Here is a 21,523-nt window from a genome sequence, read left to right on the forward strand (position 1 = left end):
GTTTTTGGGGTTCATTGAGAACATGGTTGTTGTTCAATAATAAAATTAATCTTCAAAAATACAACTTGCCTAATAATTCTGCACTCCCTGTATATAGCTTTGGGTGTGTCTAACTTAGAGGAGATTGTTTGTTAGTTAGTTGGTGAGAGGAGGAGAAGCAAGTTCATAGAGGAGAGAAACAGGCACCGTCCACCATGTAGTCTGCTATTTCTACCCCTTCGTCATGGCCAGCCTAAGGGAGTACACCTAACATTTATCTACAGCAGAAAAGCACAAGACAGTAAGTCTATGTCTGGATATGGGGAGAGACTAGTGAGAGTAACAGCTAAACCTAGCTTATGGACCTCATTATCACAAGTGCCTGAGAGCAACTTTCCGAGTGCCAGGACACAAACGGACAGTTAGTGCGCAGAATTGTCCTTATTCACTAAACAAACCATCCGGGTCATAGTGGAAAAACCCAAACCTATTTAGAAGAGTATCCTGCGAATGATGAAGCAGAAGTGTTTGCCTGCTGCGAGGGGAACGCCCTTATTGGATAATTCAAAATATAAAGTAAGTAAATATCATATCCAGTACCAGAGTGCTAGAGTTGGAACTTAAAGTAAATCTTCAGTTTGCCTGTAGAGTATCAGCAGTAGAAGAATCCCTCCATTGACAACTGCCACTACCTGATAATAGGATTTCAATTGAACTTATTATTACTTATGCTATACAAAAAGCTTTCCATTGATGAACTGTACCAACTGTCCAGAGACTATTGATTTGCCATAAATGTTCAACTGGTTTACAACAAACGACTCCTCCATTCTTACTACTAATACTCTAAACATTTGCACCTTATGGTGCTGGCATCACGAATCAGGGGACCAGCTACAAAAGCACCTAACACCAATTACAATCAAGGGCACCTCAACTTCCTGCAACTGTTCCCTGCAACCGAGAGTGCCCCTGGAGGATTTTGTGCCGCCTTTTAATCCACTGCAAGCCGGCTCTAAGGGCCAACTTAACCGTGAGTACTACTATCTTAGGCACCTTATCACTAGTACGCTCACACACATCACCCCTAGGGTGTCCGGTCGCCGCACCCTCTCCACTTTGATTGACAGGACCAGTGAAAGATATTATTCAGCTGCAAAATGCTTAAACTTGGCTTTGCTATTTCTGAACAATCTAAGTGATGAATAATAAGCACGGGCTAAAATATCAGAGAAAAGTATTTTGACGGATTCTTAACTTTATAACATGTGGTTTCTATAAATCAGTAAGTCCTGAAATCAGAGGGGGTGACCTAAGAACCTTGTATATATTTTAAACTATATTGGCCTTTATCTAGAGCTGCCGGTGCCAAATAGAAATTGACCAATACTCCTCTGCAATGCAAATTTAATTAAAAAAACTGAATTAATGCAATTCCATGATAAAATGGGAGGAGAAGGCTCAATCTTTATGGTTGGATGTTAGTAAATGGCTTGTATACAAGAAAGAGCTTACTTTCACTCTAAAGTACTCAGCAAAGGAGGACATAACTCTGAGAAATAGGGATCTTTAATGTATACAGTTTTTTCTGTTATAATGTCATCTGCAATCTGGTGTTTGGCTAAGGCTGTGCTCACACAACATTCAGTTTTTTTTAAATACAATTGAGGTATATGTCATTTTTTTTCAATAACTTTAAAGATAGGATTTGGAGATTAAAAACTACCTGCGGCCACATTCATTTTAAAACAAGAAATTAAACTTAGCAGATCATAAAGTGCCCCACTGTTGGGACCCACCATTATTATTTGTAATCTGTGGGGAAAACTGGCCATAAGTGTCCACTTTTCCTCCAGCACCATCACAGGGAAAACTAAGCGTTGCACAGTGCCCATTCAGATCAGTGGACTTTTTCTGTAATGCAGGTCATAGGCCCTCTAGATTTTAAATAGAGGATCCTTATCTATTAACTCTCTTTTTCTGGACTTTTTTGACTTGCAAAAAAATTTCAGTAAATTCAGGCATTTTTTAAAAGCTTTTTATTATGATGGCATTTTTTAAGTAATACATTTTTTTCGAACTTTTTTTTTTCAGAGACGTCTACGAGAAAGTGAAAAAATGCCACACCCAAAGCATGCTGCAAAAAAATATAAAAAACACATCTTAAAATGTCGCAAAAAAGGAGTGTTTGGAGTATTTCATATTTTAGCCAGCATGAAACATCTGTGTTCTTTGCTTCAAAAAAAAAAGTTGCGTTATTCTAAAAAACATTTTTTAGATTTTGTGGTAGTTTTTTTTTCAGCCAAAGCCATAAGTTAATTCTGTATAAAACCATAATGGCATATATAAGAATGTTTAAAAATAAATAGATAAGGCTACTGTCACACCTCTGGTTTGAATTCAGGCAGGCTGTTCTGGCAGAGAACAGCCTTCCGTCATCCTCCAGATCTGGCGCTGCCGGATGCGTATGGAATGTTCGCTGCCCTTATTAAGTATAATGGGGTCCGGCAGAGATCCACACACGTTCCAGTAGACAAGCAGAGAACCGGCCAGACACAGACCTCTGCATGCTGCAGTTTTCTGTCCGGCCGACTCTCCGCTTGTCTGCCTAATCCCTGTAAAGTTCACAAAGTAGAGAATTTCTTATAGCTTAGAAAGTGACAATTAGGGATGAGCAAATCAACCATTTCCCAAACTCTGGTTTGGTTTCAAGTGGTATCTTGGAACCGAACCGAAGTTCGGGAAATGTTTTTTACAGTACAAATTAATTTATGAAATTATTATCGGAGCCAATACATTCTAATACTGTATGGAGCTCCTGCTCTGTACAATATTAGGATGAAGTTTTATGCGAATCGACTTCAGATGTTTCATCCGAAGTCGATTCGCTCATCCCTAGTGACAATCACCATAAAAGGATTCAACATGTCCCTTACGGATCCTGACAGCCCAGTCAAATTTGACCTAATACTCCACAATCCTGAATTGGGACCAAGCCACCATATTCATCTACCTGATAGCCCACCATCTTCTTACTACCTAGTAGCCACATCTGCAGTACCCCAGAGCAGGGGGTACTTGCAAATTGTTTTGTTCATGTAATTCATGTCATTTCATGCTATGTATGCCTTATATAGTCTTGTATGAAGGTGACAAGTTAACTAGCTCTGGCACAGCCCCAGGGAAGCTGAGGTGTAGATGGTTACTCCACCCCTAGCTTAGTTTGCAGAGGAAGTGAGAGGTTGATTTCCTCACTCCTCAGTACTAGGCCTCAAGCTACAGAGACTAACCATCTCTGTATAATATACCATGAGAGAACCATCTTTACATTGAAATACTCTCGCACCAACAGTGCTTAAATTTGGCACTACCTTTACAGGTATACCTACCTCTGGGATTTATAATATAGCCACAGGAAGAGCATCACAACATACACAGCTTCCTCCTCCACTCATTCTCTTCCTATATGGCACCACTGCTGTGACTTACCTAATGGAATCAGCTAACCCTTGTTCTCCCAATAGCTGAGGAGGTGCCCCACCTGTAAGACATTTATGTCATGCACTTTCCTTTTGTATCCTCCACAATTTCATCTCTGTGTGGTCTGTAATAGAGCAAAATAATGGTTTAATTATAACTCTCAAGGAAAAGGACATGTGTCCCACTTAAGTGTTTTTCACGATTTTATGAAAACAGTTGTAAAAGCCACCGAGATGTAAAGAATGATATAAATAGATCTGACAATGTTTAACCCTGTCAGTTCTGAATTGTATATAAGACAGATGACAGTTTTCAAGCATCGCGATCAGACTAATGAGTCCTAAATGACTTATAAATGAAAAGTCATCCAAGCAGCTGAAAAGCCATCTGAGATGCTCTGAACACATATTGTCCTCAGCAGGACACGGCAAAGGTCTGGAAAATACAACTGTGGCGGACTTTTATTTTTTAGCCCTGCTATTATCAGCCGGCAGCTGGTTTATATTATCACAGAGAAGATGGGACCATTTGAAAGAATTATGGCATAAATTGGCTTGCAGACTGCAGGAATTAAGTGTCTGCACCTGGCCTAACACACAGATTTTTCCACCCCCAGTCATAAGCATATAGGGCTTTTGTTGTGTCCTCACTAGAATCCTGACGCTTTGGTGGTACTGTTTTGGAAAATCCTAAAGAGATTTCTCCTTCCTTCACCCCTCAGGCTGTCTCTTTTTATAGACATATGCAATGAAAAAATGGTATGTATACTGTTGGAAGGATGTTGGGACTGTGGCAATGGAAAGTGCCCCAAGCCTTACACTAGTACTTATAGAGGACATTTCTGCTGAGGAATTTTACAGCTGTCACACAGATTGGTGGGGTTGACCTGCTGGACATAACTTGTTAATGCAAGGAGTTCCAACAAGTGACTTTCTATTTTAGGCATACACCATAGTAGATGATGCAAATTTCCATTCATGTATATGTGTAAGCCGAGTTCAGTGTGGGTGCAGGTAAGTCCCAGTTACAAATGGCGAGGATACAGAGTACAGGGTCAGACTAGCCCACCAGAGTACCAGAGCATCCTCTGGTGGGCTCAGTCTCTGAAGCCATAATGGGCCCCAAAGGTCGAGGAGAACAATCCCATTTGCAGCTGTCTTTGGATCTCTTCACTTGCCCCTAGAGACTATTTCTTTGATTCTAAACCTGTTAGCCTTTCTAGATGATAAAGAGGTTGGGCCCTGAAAATAATTTCCTCTGGTGGGCCTAAAGAACCCCTGTCCGACACTGACAGAGTGGTGAAGGAAGTGTTAACGTTACTGACAGTATGGCAGGTTAATAAGGTGGCGAAATTGAGAACAACAGTCTGGCCAATTATAGGGGTACAGGCAGTATACGCATTAGGAGAGGTACCATTCTTAAACTTTATTTAAACAGTCAAAAGGCGCTGGCCTCTCTGGTGGCCTGACCATGGGATTTGCATGAGCCGGCGCTTTTTCCTATAGTGTGCAAGCACTGCCACCATTGCATAAAATATGAGAGATTAGAAAAAAAAGAAAATGTTTTAGTATATAGTTTTAATAAGTAAATATATATTCACTTTAAAATTGTTGGGCTGTGCAGGTATATTTCTATCATACAGACTGTCCACTACATTTTCTGATATTTCATACTGTACATCACCTTTAGGGCTCGTTCACACGACCGTTGGTGTCCTGTTCCCGTATTGCGGACCGCATTTGCGGATCTGCAAGACACGGGCACCGTTCCGTTGTCATTCTGCATCACGGATGCGGACCCATTCATTTCAATGGGTCCGCAAATCTGGAGATGCGGAACGGAAGCACGGAATGCAACAATACAGAAGCACTACGGAGTGCTATCTGGGGTTCCGTTCCGTGCCTCAGCACCCTAAAAAGATAGAACATGCTCTATCTTTTTGCGGAATGGAGGGATTACGGACCCATTCAAGTGAATAGATCTGCGATCCCCATGCACCAGCCCCATGGATGGTGCCCGTGCATTGCGGACCGCAATTTGCGGTCCACAGCACGGGCACGGGCTTCACGCGGTCGTGTGAACGAGCCCTTAGGACTCATGCACACGACCGTTGTGTGCATCCGTGGCCGTTGTGCCGTTTTCAGTTTTTTTTCGCGGACCCATTGACTTTCAATGGGTCCGTGGAAAAATCGGAAAATGCACCGTTTTGCATACCGTGATCCGTGTTTCCTGTCCGTCAAAAAAATATGACCTGTCCTATTTTTTTGACGGACAACGGTTCACGGACCCATTCAAGTCAATGGGTCCGTGAAAGAACACGGATGCACACAAGATTGGCATCCGTGTCTGTGATCCGTGGCCGTAGGTTACTTTCATACAGCTGGATCCGAAGATCCGTCTGCATAAAAGCTTTTTCAGAGGTGAGTTTTCACCTAGTGAAAACTCAGATCCGACAGTATATTCTAACACAGAGGCGTTCCAATGGTGATGGGGACGCTTCAGGTTACAATATACTGAAAAACTGTGTACATGACTGCCCCCTGCTGCCTGGCAGGTGCTGCCAGGCAGCAGGGGGCAGACCCCCCCCCCCCTGTTTTTAACTCATTGGTGGCCAGTGGGCCCCCCTCCCTCCCCTGTAGTTAACTTGTTGGTAGCCAGCCCCCCCTCCCTCCCCTGTAGTTAACTCATTGGTGTCCAGTGGGCCCCCCCTCCCTCCGCTGTAGATAACTCGTTGGTGGCCAGTGGGCCCTCTCCCCTCCCTCCCCCTCCTAATTAAAATCGCCCCCCCTATCATTGGTGGCAGTGGAGAGTACCGATCGGAGTCCCAGTGTAATCGCTGGGGCTCCGATCGGTAACCATGGCAACCGGGACGCTACTGCAGTCCCGGTTGCCATGGTTATTTAGCAATTTGTAGAAGCATCAAACTTACCTGCGAGCAGCGATGTCTGTGACCGGCCGGGAGCTCCTCCTACTGGTAAGTGACGGGTCTGTGCTATAGGCAATGCGCCGCACAGACCTTTCACTTACCAGTAGGAGGAGCTCCCAGCCGGACACAGACATCGCAGCTCGCAGGTAAGTATGAAGCTTCTACAAATTGCTAAGTAACCATGGCAACCGGGACTGCAGTAGCGTCCCGGTTGCCATGGGTACCGATCGGAGCCCCAGCGATTACACTGGGACTCCGATCGGTACTCTCCACTGCCACCAATGATAGGGGGGAGATTTTAATTAGGGGGGAGATTTTAATTAGGGGGGGAGGGAGGGGAGAGGGCCCACTGGCTACCAACGAGTTAACTACAGCGGAGGGAGGGGGGCCCACTGGACACCAATGAGTTAACTACAGGGGAGGGAGGGGGGGCTGGCTAACAACAAGTTAACTACAGGGGAGGGAGGGGGGCCCACTGGCCACCAATGAGTTAACTACAGGGGAGGGAGGGTGGGGCTGGCTACCAACAAGTTAACTACAGGGGAGGGAGGGGGGGCGGCCGCACTGGCCACCAATGAGTTAAAAACAGGGGGCAGTCATGTACACAGTTTTTCAGTATAGTCTAACTAACTTGAAGCGTCCCCATCACCATGGGAACGCCTCTGTGTTAGAATATAATGTCGGATCTGAGTTTCACAATCTAGCTCATATCCGACAGTATATTCTAACATAGAGGCGTTCCCATGGTGATGGGGACGCTTCAAGTTAAAATATACCATCGGATTGGAGAAAACTCAGATCCGATGGTATAAAAGGGACTCCTGACTTTACATTGAAAGTCAATGGGGACGGATCCGTTTGAAATGGCACCATATTGTCTCAACGTCAAACGGATCCGTCCCCATTGACTTGCATTGTAATTCAGGACGGATCCGTTTGGCTCCTCACGGCCAGGCGGACACCAAAACGACTTTTTTTTCATGTCCGTGGATCCTCCAAAAATCAAGGAAGACCCACGGACGAAAAAACGGTCACGGATCACGGACCTACGGACCCCGTTTTTGCGGACCGTGAAAAAATACTGTCGTGTGCATGAGGTCTAAGTAAGTAGAATTTTACTGATGTATATGGCAATAATTGCAATAAAATAGTAACTTAAAATTAACAGTATAAAGAAAATCAGATCTTCCCTAGACCATTATGATGTGGAAATGTTAGTGAAAACATGTTGTCAAGTTTTTGTTCAGATATTCTTATTCCCATGATATATCCTCTTCAAAGTAAACCACAAATTATACTGTGGGCGGTCTGTAAAAACCACTTGGGAAACTGTGTTTTCCAAGCAGCATATTAAATCTAACTTTGTGTTATTGTTACAAGCGTTTTGTGATGTTCTCGGCAGCACGCATGCCAGACCTGCAATTACAGTAACCACCTAGCTTATTATCTCTATAATGATGGCTAAATACTGCATTTCATTCAACCTGCTAATAGGTCTCACTCTAATAATATTCCCAGGGGTCCGAATATTTCACACAAGGGCCACACTTTTTCTTTTATTTGTTGATTAGAAGGATGTGTGCTGCTCTACAATATAAAGGGATAGTCACTTATCGTTTCCAGTAGCAAGTAGAAACCCGTAAAACTTTTTAAAGGGCAGATTAGTACCTATGAAACTGGCAGACCTGTTACATGTGCACTTGGCAGCTGAAGACATCTGTGTTGGTCCCATGTTCAGATGTGCTTGCATTGCTGAGAAAACTGTTTTAAAATATATGCAAATGAGCCTCTGCGAGCAATGGTGACGTTGCCATTACATTTGTGGGTTCCACTTTCTCTGCAACTGCTGCGCCCTCGGCGGTTTGACCGGGCCAAGCAGTGAAAACATCCGCCTGGCCCTGTCAATCATAATGGAGAGGCCGCAGCAGTTGCAGAAAGATCAGAGCCTCCAGGCGTAAAGGCAATGCCCTTGTTGCTCCTGGAGGCTCATTTGCTTATATATTAACCCTTTCCTGACATGGCGATTTTCCATTTTTTTATTTTAGTTTTTTGCCCCTGCCTTCCCAGAGCCATATCTTTTCTATTTTTCTGTTCACATAGCCATGTGAGGGCTTGTTTTTTGTGGGACACTTTCTAATGCCACCATTTAATGTTATATAGGATGTAGTGTGAAGCAGGAAAGAAAATCCAAATGGGGTGGAATTGGAAAGAAAAACATAATTCTGCTACAGTTTTACAGGTTTTCTTTTTAACAACATTTATTAGGCGGTAAAACTGCCTTCATTCTCCAGGTCAGTTATTTTTTATTTTTTTTTCATCGCCATATTCTGACCCCCAGGATGATCTGTAGTTTTTGATATTACCATTTTGGGGTGTGTATAATTTTATGATAACTTTTTATGAAAAATGTTTTTTTTTTCAAGTGATGAAAAAACTGTGAATCGGCTATTTAAATTTTTTTTTGTTACCCCATTCACTGTATGGGCTAAATTTTTATATCTTAATAGTATAGGGCGTTTTCGCATGTGGCAATGCCCATGATATTATTTTTTTTAATTGTTTATTTTTTTATATTTCTTTCAGGAGAAGGGAGGTGATTTGAATACTATTATTCTTTTTTTTTATATTTTTCCAACATTATTTTTACTTTTTTTTTCTTCTTGTTAGGTCCCCAAGTGTACCCAAGTGGATTTTAAAATCAAAGGCATGCCTAATGTTTGTACCCTTCCACACCTTACATATAGTGGTTTTCCCCATAGAGTTCAATGGGGTTGTTAAAATAAAGACAAAATCTGCACCAGAAACTATTAAAAAAAAAAAAAACAGCTATGCCCATGATATTTTTTATTTTTTTTAAATTTGTTTTATTTTTATTTGGGGGAAATGGGGGGGAGTTTAATTTTTTTATATTCTTCAAAACTTTTTTTTTTTATTTCTTCCCCAAGTGAACCACAACTTGCAATTATCAGATTGCAATTTGTACAGAATAATGGGAAAATGGTCCATTATTCTGTACTGAAATCACTACCATATTTTTTGCCCTATAAGACTCACCGGCCCATAAGACGCACCCAGGTTTTTGAGGAGGAAAATAAGAAAGAAAAAAATTTAACCAAAAGGTGTGCTTTTGGTGGGCTTTGAACTAATGGTAGCCTGTGAATGACACTATTATGGGGGTCTGTGGAGGGCACTGTTATGGGGGTCTGTGGCTGACACTGTTATGAGCATCTGTGGATGGCACTTGTTATGAGGGTCTGTGGCTGACACTGTTATGGGGGTCTGTGGCTGACACTGTTATGGGGGCGTCTGTGGATGGCACTGTTATGGGGGCATCTGTGGATGGCATGACACTGCTATAGCGGGGGATCTGTGGATGACAGATAAATAGTATCTTATGCTATTTGACATCCACAGATCCTCCCATAACAGTATCGGCCACTGTGAATGACCCCTAGTACAGGGGGTGGAGGCTGGCATGTACACTAGTTTTTAAATGGCAGCGGGGGCCCGGTGCAGTCACTGTATTCTATTGCACCGGGCCCCGCTCACTGTACTAATCATATCTACGGTGACTGCAGTCAGGCAATGTTTAACTATAGATATGTTCGATCCAGCAGCCTGTACTTTCTATCATAGCAGGCTGGAGGCAGGAGGCTGGGCAGGCGGGCGGGCATTGGCAGTGTTACTCACTATGTCACGTGCCCGCACCGCCTGCTTCATTCATAAAGTGGGCGGAGAAGGCACGTGACATAGGAAGTTACGCTGCCAGTGCCCGCCCACCCAGCCTCCTGCCTCCAGCCTGCTATGATCGTAAGTACAGGCTGCTGGATCGAACAAATCTATAGTTAAACATTGCCTGCAGTTACCGTAGATACGATTAGTACAGTGAGTGGGGCACAGTGAAATAGAATACAGTGACTGCACCGGGCCCCACTGCCATTACAAAACTAGAGGCCAGCCCCCAGCCCCTATTCCCTCCTCGCTGATACACACGCCAGCCGCTATCAGTGTAAAAATGGCAGCATTCGCCCCATAAGACGCACTGCCTTTTTCCCCCCACATTTGGGGGGGAAGGGGGGGAAGTGCGTCTTATAGGGCGAAAAATACAGTATATCACAGTTCAGAGCTGCCACCTACTAGCCTAAACTGTGATATACTAATAATCAGCCTGGAAGGCTAGTACAGGCTCTGGCTCATTACTACACTAGGATGCCTTGTACAGTACTCTTGGGGTTGTGCCACAGTGACTTGATAGGTTTAAGGTCAGGACTGTGATTTTGCCATTTCAAGACACAAATCTTCTTTTTCAATCATTATGTGCTTTTTTTCCACAGGGATTTTCGTACGAAGCGTAGATGCAATAGGTCTGCTAGTTTCATAGATACAGATGCCCTTTAATACACAGGATTGTATCACTAATGTCCTTTAAAGTTGCGTTTTCTTTCCTAGGTAGCCCCCCACCCGAATTCCCTATATAAGGAAAAAGGATAGCAGGCCACATTAGTGAATCACCATATTGGCACCAGGTCCACACTGCAGGATTTATTGTACTTACAAAATCTTTAAAAACAAGGATATAAAATCACATAACCCTTGTAGTGGATGTACGACTTGAGTTTAGCATCCGCATCTGGGACATTTATTTATTGAATCATACAGATAATACATATGAATATAGGGGGACATTTATTAAGACGTCGGTCTTAATTCCTGTGCACTGTCGATAGATGTGCCAAAGTTATAAAAAAAAATGCAAACACAATGCAACAGAACTCTGCAAACACAAATAAAGTGCAATAATGCCATAGTTATAGTAAATATTCTGGTGCTAAAGCTACGCTTCTTTTATAAATTTGAGATTCTTGGCAAATACATTTTGTTCAAAATTATTTGTTCGTCTGCCAGCGTCACGGCGATCTCTAAGACTGGAACCTAACACTAAATACTACCTGTTATGATGCCGACAGTGAATGCAGTTTCCACATGCATACTGGGTCCACTCTGCCTTTTACCACTTTTGATGCCATAAGGGCCTCCATTAAATCCAGAGAATGCCAACCCCACTCTATACCTCTCCTATGGCATTATCGTACTTTATTTGTGTTTGCAGAGTACTGTTGCATTTAGTTTTTTTCTTTGTGTTTCTAGCCATGGCGAGTTGCACCTGCGTAATAGGATGTGCTGACTGACTCCCTTTTTCTGTGCTAAAGTTATGTTGAGATGTGGCCTCTACATAACTTTGGTGCTTGCTCCCACCGGCTGTGCAGCATGCTTTAATCTACGCCAGCTCCCGCTGCCGGCCCGCCATTTTCCCTGCCTCGCCACCTTTTTTCAAAGCAGGGAAAAGTCGCAGATTTAGCCTCAAAACAATTTTGTGAAAAAATCTGCAACATAAATAAGCCAGAAAAGTGGTGTAAAAACAATAATAGTTTGTATATTATATAGGATATATTTCTATTATGTCTTTAAAGTTTGTGTTCCCCTTTGAAAAAAAAATTCTGATTAAAGATATAGGGGGTCATTTATGAAATCAGATATATTTGTTACGTAAAAAAGTTGCAAGTCATGGCAACTCGACATTTGCATGGTATGTGCAAACTTCTGTTTTCAAGTTGGCGTACAAGGTTCAGGTTATTTAAGAATTCCGTTATGGATTCCACTACCACGGACCATAAGTTATGGTCTGTGGTAGCGGAATCCATAACAGAATTCTTAGATATCCCGAACCTTTTATGCTGAACTTGAAAATAGAAGTTCGCTCAACACTATTCATGATCCTTCCTCACCACTTTTCACAGTGGTCTAATGTTTAAGAGCTAAAAGTGATATTATACCTGGATTAGGGCTCATTAACTATGTGCAACTTTTATAAAAGTTGCAAAAAAGTCACAGCCTACTGCAGGCAACCCCCTGGTCTACACATATAGACGTTAACCACATTGCACTCACACCAGATATATTTTTAAGGTGCACCAGTTCATAAATTTGGTGCAGACACACCTTAAATGATAAATGACCCCCATAATCTACTTATAAAGTTGATTAAGGTCTCTTTCTGATGGCAGTAATGGGTGCATTTTAGTGCTTGTATTACAGACGAAAATCCCAGCCTGAACGTGGGACTAATGATACAAATTTACAGCATCATATGTAGATCCCTATGATGCAGTTTGGTTCATTAGTCCCATGGTCAGGCTAGGATTTGAAGCTGGGACATAGACACTAAAATATGCCAAAATTCTGTGGTGTGAGTGAAGCATAATTTGTAAATACCTTGTATTACTTATCTACTGATCTTGAGATGCAACATCCATTTTACCCCAGAGCTGCATTTAAACTTGTGCTGGCTGCTATTGTTAACAGCGGTTTAACAAGTTGCATACATCAGCGGTCCCCGACCGCTGGGCCACGGCCCAGGACCGGGTCCTGGAAGATTGTTTGCCGGGCCACAGCAATACAGAGGAGCGGAGACTCCCGACGCGCACATCACACACAGCGGGCGGCCTTACAGTGGGAAGGAAGGAGAGCGTTCCCTCCTTCTAACTGTGATGCTGGCCAGCCACAGCCACCAATGAGGAGAGAGTGGGTGGAGGAGGGGAGGGACTGTGGCCACTGTTCCACCAATGATAATTAACCAAAGGACCTTTCATGGGTCCGGACTTTATTAACTAAGTAGCAGAACATGTAGAGTAGCACCCAGGGATCTCCCTGCATTTACTATTATTCCTGGGCACCGCTCCTTTCTCCCGCTGTGGCCCCCTTTACCGTCTCCTGCATGGTAATTACTACTATCAGAATACTAGGGAGAAAACATCAGCTTCTCTCCCTGGGCGTGCCTTCTCCCTGGCTTCAGTACTGTCCAATCACTGCGCAGATCGTCACAGCCAGGGAGAAAAAAAACTCACCTTCTCCCTGACTGAGACGCTCTGCGCTGCAATTGGACAGCACTGCAGTCAGGGAGAAGGCACGCCCAGGGAGAAAAGCTGATGTCTCCTCCCTGGTGTTCCGACAGTCGTAATTATCATACAGCTAGGGAGACAGCAATGGGGGCCACAGTCGGCGAATGGAGCGGCCCTCAGAAACAATAGTAGGTGCAGGGAGATCCCTGGGCACCGCTCTACATGTCCTGCTACTGGTGTCGGCTATGTGATTCTGCTGCACCCGCCTCCTGTACCTGTATTGAAGGTTAATTATCATTGGTGGCGCAGTCCACCCCCCCAGTATTAAAAACATTGGTGGCGCAGTGCACCTCCCCAGTATTAAAATCATAGGTGTCAGTGGCCACAGGGTCCCCTCTCCCTTCCTCCTCATTGGTGGCAGTGGCAGCTTGTGATCGGAGCCCCAGCAGTATAATCCTGGGGCTCCGATCGGTTACCATGGCAGCCAGGACGCTACTGCCCTGGCTGCCATGGTAATCTTCCTGCTGCTGTGTACTATGCACAGGGCAGCAGAGAGAGTGTGAGGTCCTATTCACCCTAATAGAGCTCCTTTTGGGGTGAATAGGAGAAGGGATGAAAAGATCCTAAGGGGGAAATAGTTATTAAATAAAAAGTTTTAAAAAAAAGTAAAAAAAAAACCATTAAAACATAAAGTATAAATCACCCCCTTTCCCAATTTTATATGTAAAATATTTAAACAATAAATAAATAAACATATTACATATCACCACGTCTGAAAAGTCCAAACTATTAAAGTATCAAAAAAATGTGGTGAGCGCCGTAACAAAAAAAAAATGAAACTGATCCTTGGTGCAAAAAAGGTTGAGGACCACTGGCATACATCATATCCCTAACAGTTTAGATGAGCTCCTATCACACGGTGAAACAGTTAGGCCTCTTTCACACGGGCGTCATGTTTTTTGCCCGGATAAGAGGCGGGTGCGTTGCGGGAAAATGCGCGATTTTTCCGCGCGAGTGCAAAACATTGTCATGCGTTTTGCACTCGCGTGAGAAAAATCACGCATGTTTGGTACCCAGACCCGAACTTCTTCACAGAAGTTCGGGCTTGGGATTGATGTTCTGAAGATTGTATTATTTTCCCTTATAACATGGTTATAAGGGAAAATAATAGCATTCTGAATACAGAATGCTTAGTATAATAGTGCTGGAAGGGTTAAAAATAATAAAAAAAAGTTAACTCACCTTCCTTCTTCTCTTGTTAGCGTAGATCCCGGTCTGTTCTTTAGCTGTGGACTGAATGACCTGAGGTGACGTCAGATCACATGCTCCAATCACATGGTCCATCACCATGGTGATGGAGCATGTGATCTGACGTCATCAAAGGTCCTTCAGCCACAGCTAAAGAACAGACCGGCCTCTACGCGAACAGGAGGAGAAGGTGAGTTAACTTTTTTATTATTTTTAACCCTTCCAGCACTATTATACTAAGCATTCTGTATTCAGAATGCTATTATTTTCCCTTATAACCATGTTATAAGGGAAAATAATACAGTGAATAGACTGTCACCTAGAACCCATGCGTGAAAATCGCACCGCATCCGCACTTGCTTGCGGATGCATGCGATTTTCACGCAACCCCATTCATTTCTATAGGGCCTGCATTACGTGAAAAACGCACAAAGAGGAGCATGCTGCGATTTTCACGCAACGCATAAGTGATGCGTGAAAATCACCGCTCGTGTGCACAGCCCCATAGAAATGAATGGGTCAGGATTCAGTGCGGGTGCAATGCGTTCACCGCACGCATCGCACCCGCACGGAAAACTCGCCCGTGTGAAAGGGGCCTTACACATAAATGCTGGGAGATTTCAGCTCTGAAGCCTCTAATACTGTGAATTAGAATTTATTTGCAAAGTTACTGACTTTACATTGAAATCTCAAGATAAACATTGTTGTGAAATAGAGGTCTGTTGCAGAAAGTCTGAAGATACAAATACATATTACAAAGCGGATGTGGTTCTGCTGTGTCACTAGAACAGATTTGGCTTGGGGCTGCTTCTAATGGTCCTATCTAAGTGCTTCCCTGGTCTTCACCCATTAGGGCCTCATTCACACGACTGTAATTTCCTTCTGCAGATTGCATGCTGATCTATTAATTTCTTTGGGGCTAAAGAAAAATGCGGACAGCACATGGATGTCATTTGTATGCTGTCTGTATTTTTGTGCCCATTCCACAATTTATAGAAAATGGCCTATTCTTATCCATTTGGCGGACAAGAATAGGCATTTCTACTACTGGACATACAACAAATTCAGCATGCACATGGCCTGTATCTGTATTTTGCAGATCTGCTGTTTGCAGACCACAAAATATTTTTGGTTGCATGCATACAGGTCCTTCTAAAAAAATTAGCATATTGTGATAAAGTTCATTATTTTCTGTAATGTACTGATAAACATTAGACTTTCATATATTTTAGATTCATTACACACCAAATGAAGTAGTTCAAGCCTTTTATTGTTTTAATATTGATGATTTTGGCATACAGCTCATGAAAACCCAAAATTCCTATCTCAAAAAATTAGCATATCATGAAAAGGTTCTCTAAACGAGCTATTAACCTAATCATCTGAATCAACTAATTAACTCTAAACACCTGCAAAAGATTCCTGAGGCTTTTAAAAACTCCCAGCCTGGTTCATTACTCAAAACCGCAATCATGGGTAAGACTGCCGACCTGACTGCTGTCCAGAAGGCCATCATTGACACCCTCAAGCAAGAGGGTAAGACACAGAAAGAAATTTCTGAACGAATAGGATGTTCCCAGAGTGCTGTATCAAGGCACCTCAGTGGGAAGTCTGTGGGAAGGAAAAAGTGTGGCAGAAAACGCTGCACAACGAGAAGAGGTGACCGGACCCTGAGTAAGATTGTGGAGAAGGACCGATTCCAGACCTTGGGGGACCTGCGGAAGCAGTGGACTGAGTCTGGAGTAGAAACACCCACAGGCATGTGCAGGAAATGGGCTACAGGTGCTGCATTCCCCAGGTCAAGCCACTTTTGAACCAGAAACAGCGGCAGAAGCGCCTGACCTGGGCTACAGAGAAGCAGCACTGGACTGTTGCTCAGTGGTCCAAAGTACTTTTTTCGGATGAAAGCAAATTATGCATGTCATTCGGAAATCAAGGTGCCAGAGTCTGGAGGAAGACTGGGGAGAGGGAAATGCCAAAATGCCTGAAGTCCAGTGTCAAGTACCCACAGACAGTGATGGTCTGGGGTACCATGTCAGCTGCTGGTGTTGGTCCACTGTGTTTTATCAAGGGCAGGGTCAATGCAGCTAGCTATCAGAAGATTTTGGTGCACTTCATGCTTCCATCTGCTGAAAAGCTTTATGGAGATGAAGATTTCATTTTTCAGCACGACCTGGCACCTGCTCACAGTGCCAAAACCACTGGTAAATGGTTTACTGACCATGGTATCACTGTGCTCTATTGGCCTACCAACTCTCCTGACCTGAACCCCATAGAGAATCTGTGGGATATTGGGAAGAGAAAGTTGAGAGACGCAAGACCCAACACTCTGGATGAGCTTAAGGCCGCTATTGAAGCATCCTGGGCCTCCATAACACCTCAGCAGTGTCACAAGCTGATTGCCTCCATGCCACGCCGCATTGAAGCAGTCATTTCTGCAAAAGGATTCCCGACCAAGTATTGAGTGCATAACTGAACATAATTATTTGAAGGTTGACTTTTTTGTATTAAAAACACTTTTCTTTTATTGGTCGGATGAAATATGCTAATTTTTTGAGATAGGAAATTTGGGTTTTCATGAGCTGTATGCCAAAATCATCAATATTAAAACAATAAAAGGCTTGAACTACTTCAGTTGGTGTGTAATTAATCTAAAATATATGAAAGTCTAATGTTTATCAGTACATTACAGAAAATAATGAACTTTATCACAATATGCTAATTATTTGAGAAGGACCTGTATAGCCTAACCCTTGTACAGCGATCTGGACTCTGCTGCAGGGGAACCATGAGACCACTACCTTTTGGAGTAGTCTATATTGATGTGACGACTAACCCAAGGGGGTCATTAATGAGGGATGGAGTAATGAGGGATCAGGCAAAACTATAGTCATGTATACATCGAGGTCAGGGCAGGCAGAATATGTGCAAAATAATAAAAATCCTAGGTTAGTGTAGGGAGTTCAGGGTCAGAATGGAAAACAGAAAGCGTTTAGGTTAGGAAGGTTAAAGAAGTCAGTACACAGACAAACAAAAGTAGAATCTGCTCACCTTTGCAGGAAACTAGCAAATCAGGACCTACAGTATTGCTCAGCCACCTTCCCACATGAGAAGGTGCCTTAAAGGAAACCTGTCACCATGATTTTGCGCATAGAGCTGGGGACATGGGCTGCTAGATGGCCGCTAGCACATCTGCAGTACCCAGGTCCCATAGCTCTCTGCACTTTTATTGTGTTAAAAAACTGTTTTGATTGATATGCAAATGACCTGATATGAGTCCTGTAGCCGGAGATGAGTCAAGCGGAAAGGAGCCCAGCACCGCCCCGCGTCCTCCGAATCTCCTCCTTGCTGGCTGACGTCACAGAGCTGGAGCGCCGAAATCTCGCGATGAGTGAGCTAGCGCATATGTAGTTCGTTCCCTGTTCTGATGCCAGTACAGGGGAACATGACGCCGACACTGCGCATGCGCTAGCTCGCGAATCGCGAGATTTCGGCGCTCCAGCTCTGTGACGTCAGCCAGCAAGGAGGAGATTCGGAGGACGCAGGGCGGTGCTGGGCTCCTTTCCGCTTGACTCATCTCTGGCTACAGGACTCATATCAGGTCATTTGCATATCAATCAAAACGTTTTTTTAACACAATAAAAGCGCAGAGAGCTATGGGACCTGGGTACTGCAGATGTGCTAGTGGCCATCTAGTAGCCCATGTCCCCAGCTCTATGCGCAAAATCATGGTGACAGGTTCCCTTTAAGTACACCTAGCTGGCCAGTCATTAGCTGGGGAAGATTAGGGTGTGTACACGATGATGGGAGCTGGAGGCGGAGGGGGAGCGCACATGTGCCTTAGGGCAGAGTATAAACAGGCCTCAGTCTGCAAGAAGGAAGCAAATGCTGGCAAGAAGCAGGCCACAGTGGGCAAGAAATGAACTACTTCAGCGGCTCGTCCCTTCCGGGTAAGCAAGATACTAGTGGGTCCGAGCTGTCAGAATATTGGAGAAGGGCAGCAGGTGAGCGAAGCAGTGGTGGTCGAGGACCAGCAAAGCAGCTTCAAACCACCATGTTTAACATTTGGGATGAAGTTTTGTTGGTTACAAAGTAACATACTGTAGTTACATACAGTGGGATGCGAAAGTTTGGGCAACCTTGTTAATCGTCATGATTTTCCTGTATAAATCGTTTGTTGTTACGATAAAAAAATGTCAGTTAAATATATCATATAGGAGACACACACAGTGATATTTGAGAAGTGAAATTAAGTTTATTGGATTTACAGAAAGTGTGCTATAATTGTTTAAACAAAATTAGGCTGGTGCATAAATTTGGGCACCACAAAAAAGAAATGAAATCAATATTTAGTAGATCCTCCTTTTTCAGAAATTTCAGCATCTAAACTCTTCCTGTAGGTTCCAATGAAAGTCTGGATTCTGGTTGAAGGTATTTTGGACCATTCCTCTTTACAAAACATCTTTAGTTCATTCAGGTTTTATGGCCTCCGAGCATGGACCGCTCTCTTTAAGTCACACCACAGATTTTCAATTATATTCAGCTCTGGGGACTGAGATGGCACAAATGCCTTAGTGGATTTTGAGCAGTGTTTAGGGTCGTTGTCTTGTTGATAGATCCAGCTCCGGCGCAGCTTCAGCTTTGTCACTGATTCCTGGACATTGGTCTTCAGAATCTGCTGATACTGAGTGGAATCCATGCGTCCCTCAACTTTGACAAGATTCCCAGTCCCTGCACTGGCCACACAGCCCCACAGCATGATGGAACCACCACCATATTTTACTGTAGGTAGCAGGTATTTTTCTTGAAATGCTGTGTTCTTTTTCCTCCATGCATAACGCCCCTTGTTATGGCCAAATAACTCAATTTTAGCTTCATCAGTCCACAACACCTTATTCCAAAATGAAGCTGGCTTGTCCAAATGTGCTTTAGCCCACCTCCAGCGGCACTTTTTGTGCTGTGGGCGGAGAAAAGGCTTCCTCTGCATCACTCTCGCATACAGCATCTTCTTGTGTAAAGTGTGCCGAATGGTTGAACGATGCACAGTGACTCCATCTGCAGCAAGATGATGTTGTAGGTCTTTGGAGCTGGTCTGTGGGTTGACTCTGACTGTTCTCACCATTCGTCGCTTCTGTCTATCTCGATTTTTCTTGGTCTGCCACTTCGAGCCTTAACTTGAACTGAGCCTGTGGTCTTCCATTTCCTCAATATGTTCCTTACTGTGGAAACCGACAGCTGAAATCTGAGAAGCTTTCTGTATCCTTCCCCTAAACCATGATGGTGAACAATCTTTGTCTTCAGGTCATTTGAGAGTTGTTTTGAGACCCCCATCTTGCTACTCTTCAGAGAAAATTAAGAGGAGGGAAACTTACAATTGACCCCCTTAAATACTCTTTCTCCTAATTGGATTCACCTGTGTATGTAGGTCAGGGGTCACTGAGCTTACCAAGCCAATTTGAGTTCCAATAATTAGTTCTAAAGATTTTGGAATCAATAAAATGAGAACAGTGCCCAAATTTATGCACCTGCCTAATTTTGTTTAAACAATTATAGCACACTTTCTGTAAATCCAATAAACTTCATTTAACTTCTCATATATCACTGTGTATGTCTCCTATATGATATATTTAACTGACATTTTTTATCGTAACAACCAACGATTTATACAGGAAAATCATGATGATTAACAAGGTTGCCCAAAATTTCGCATCCCACTGAAGCTGGTTAAAAAAAGTCCAGAGTTGATCGGGGTAGCTGCACATGATGCGGATGTTGTGCTTTTTTCTGCATGGATTTTTGTGTAGAAAATCCACAGCATGATACAGTACTAGCTAAATGAATAAGATTTGCCAAACCTTAAGTACAGTTGTACTTTGTAAGTGTGGAAATTGACTTGCCATGCTGATGTTAAAATCTGCATCATGCCCAATGTTTGTGCCCTTCCGCACCTTAAATATAGTGGTTTTCCACATAGACTTTAATGGCGTTTGTTAAAATAAAGACAAAATCTGCACCAAAAACAATAACAAAAAGAAAATAAAAAGCACCAAAACTGTGATAAATACTGCATATTAAAGCCCTTTTTTAACGTATTTTAATTCAGTTTTTATGTATATTTTCTGCATACAGGTTGCCTCAAGGTCAGCTGTTTAATACTTACAAAACCAAGTTTTGATCCAGAGGGACGCAAAGAAACACTTAAAGCAAAAGTTTCCATAAAGTGAAAAAATTCCTTTCTGAAACCTGCCAGCAATAGGCAGATCCCTGGATCAACATAAAGGGGGAAATTGATCAAAATTGGTGTAAAAGGAAAACTTAGCAACCAATCAGATTCCACCTTTCATTTTGCAGAGGAATTAAGCCAGTTTTCATTTACACCAGTTTTGATAACTCTCCAACTCTGTTTTAGTGCCAGTAGCCCTGTATATTGTGTTTTACAAGGAATATATTTAACCCCTTCTTAAAGCTATCTATACAGTCAGCCATTACCATAGAAACATAGAAACATAGAATGTGTCGGCAGATAAGAACCATTTGGCCCATCTAGTCTGCCCAATATACTAAATACTATGGATAGCCCCTGGCCCTATCTTATATGAAGGATAGCCTTATGCCTATCCCATGCATGCTTAAACTCCTTCCCTGTATTTGCCGCTACCACTTCTGCAGGAAGGCTATTCCATGCATCCACTACTCTCTCAGTAAAGTAATACTTCCTTATATTACTTTTAAACCTTTGCCCCTCTAATTTAAAACTGTGTCCTCTTGTGGTAGTTTTTCTTCTGTCCTATTACCATTTTATGTGGGAGCATGTTCCGGTTCATAAGTAATAAATGCCTTTGAAATTTTGTGACATCATTTAATCATAAGCAGTTATCCCAGGTTCTTGGTTGGATCTGCGAAACAAAAAGTTTATTGCATAGATTGTTAGAGGCATTAACATTCATATAATGATATCATAACCCCCCCCCCCCCCAGCCTTTTCCATCTG

The sequence above is a fragment of the Bufo gargarizans genome, chromosome 2 (assembly GCF_014858855.1).
Source record: "Bufo gargarizans isolate SCDJY-AF-19 chromosome 2, ASM1485885v1, whole genome shotgun sequence".
NCBI lineage: Eukaryota > Metazoa > Chordata > Amphibia > Anura > Bufonidae > Bufo > Bufo gargarizans.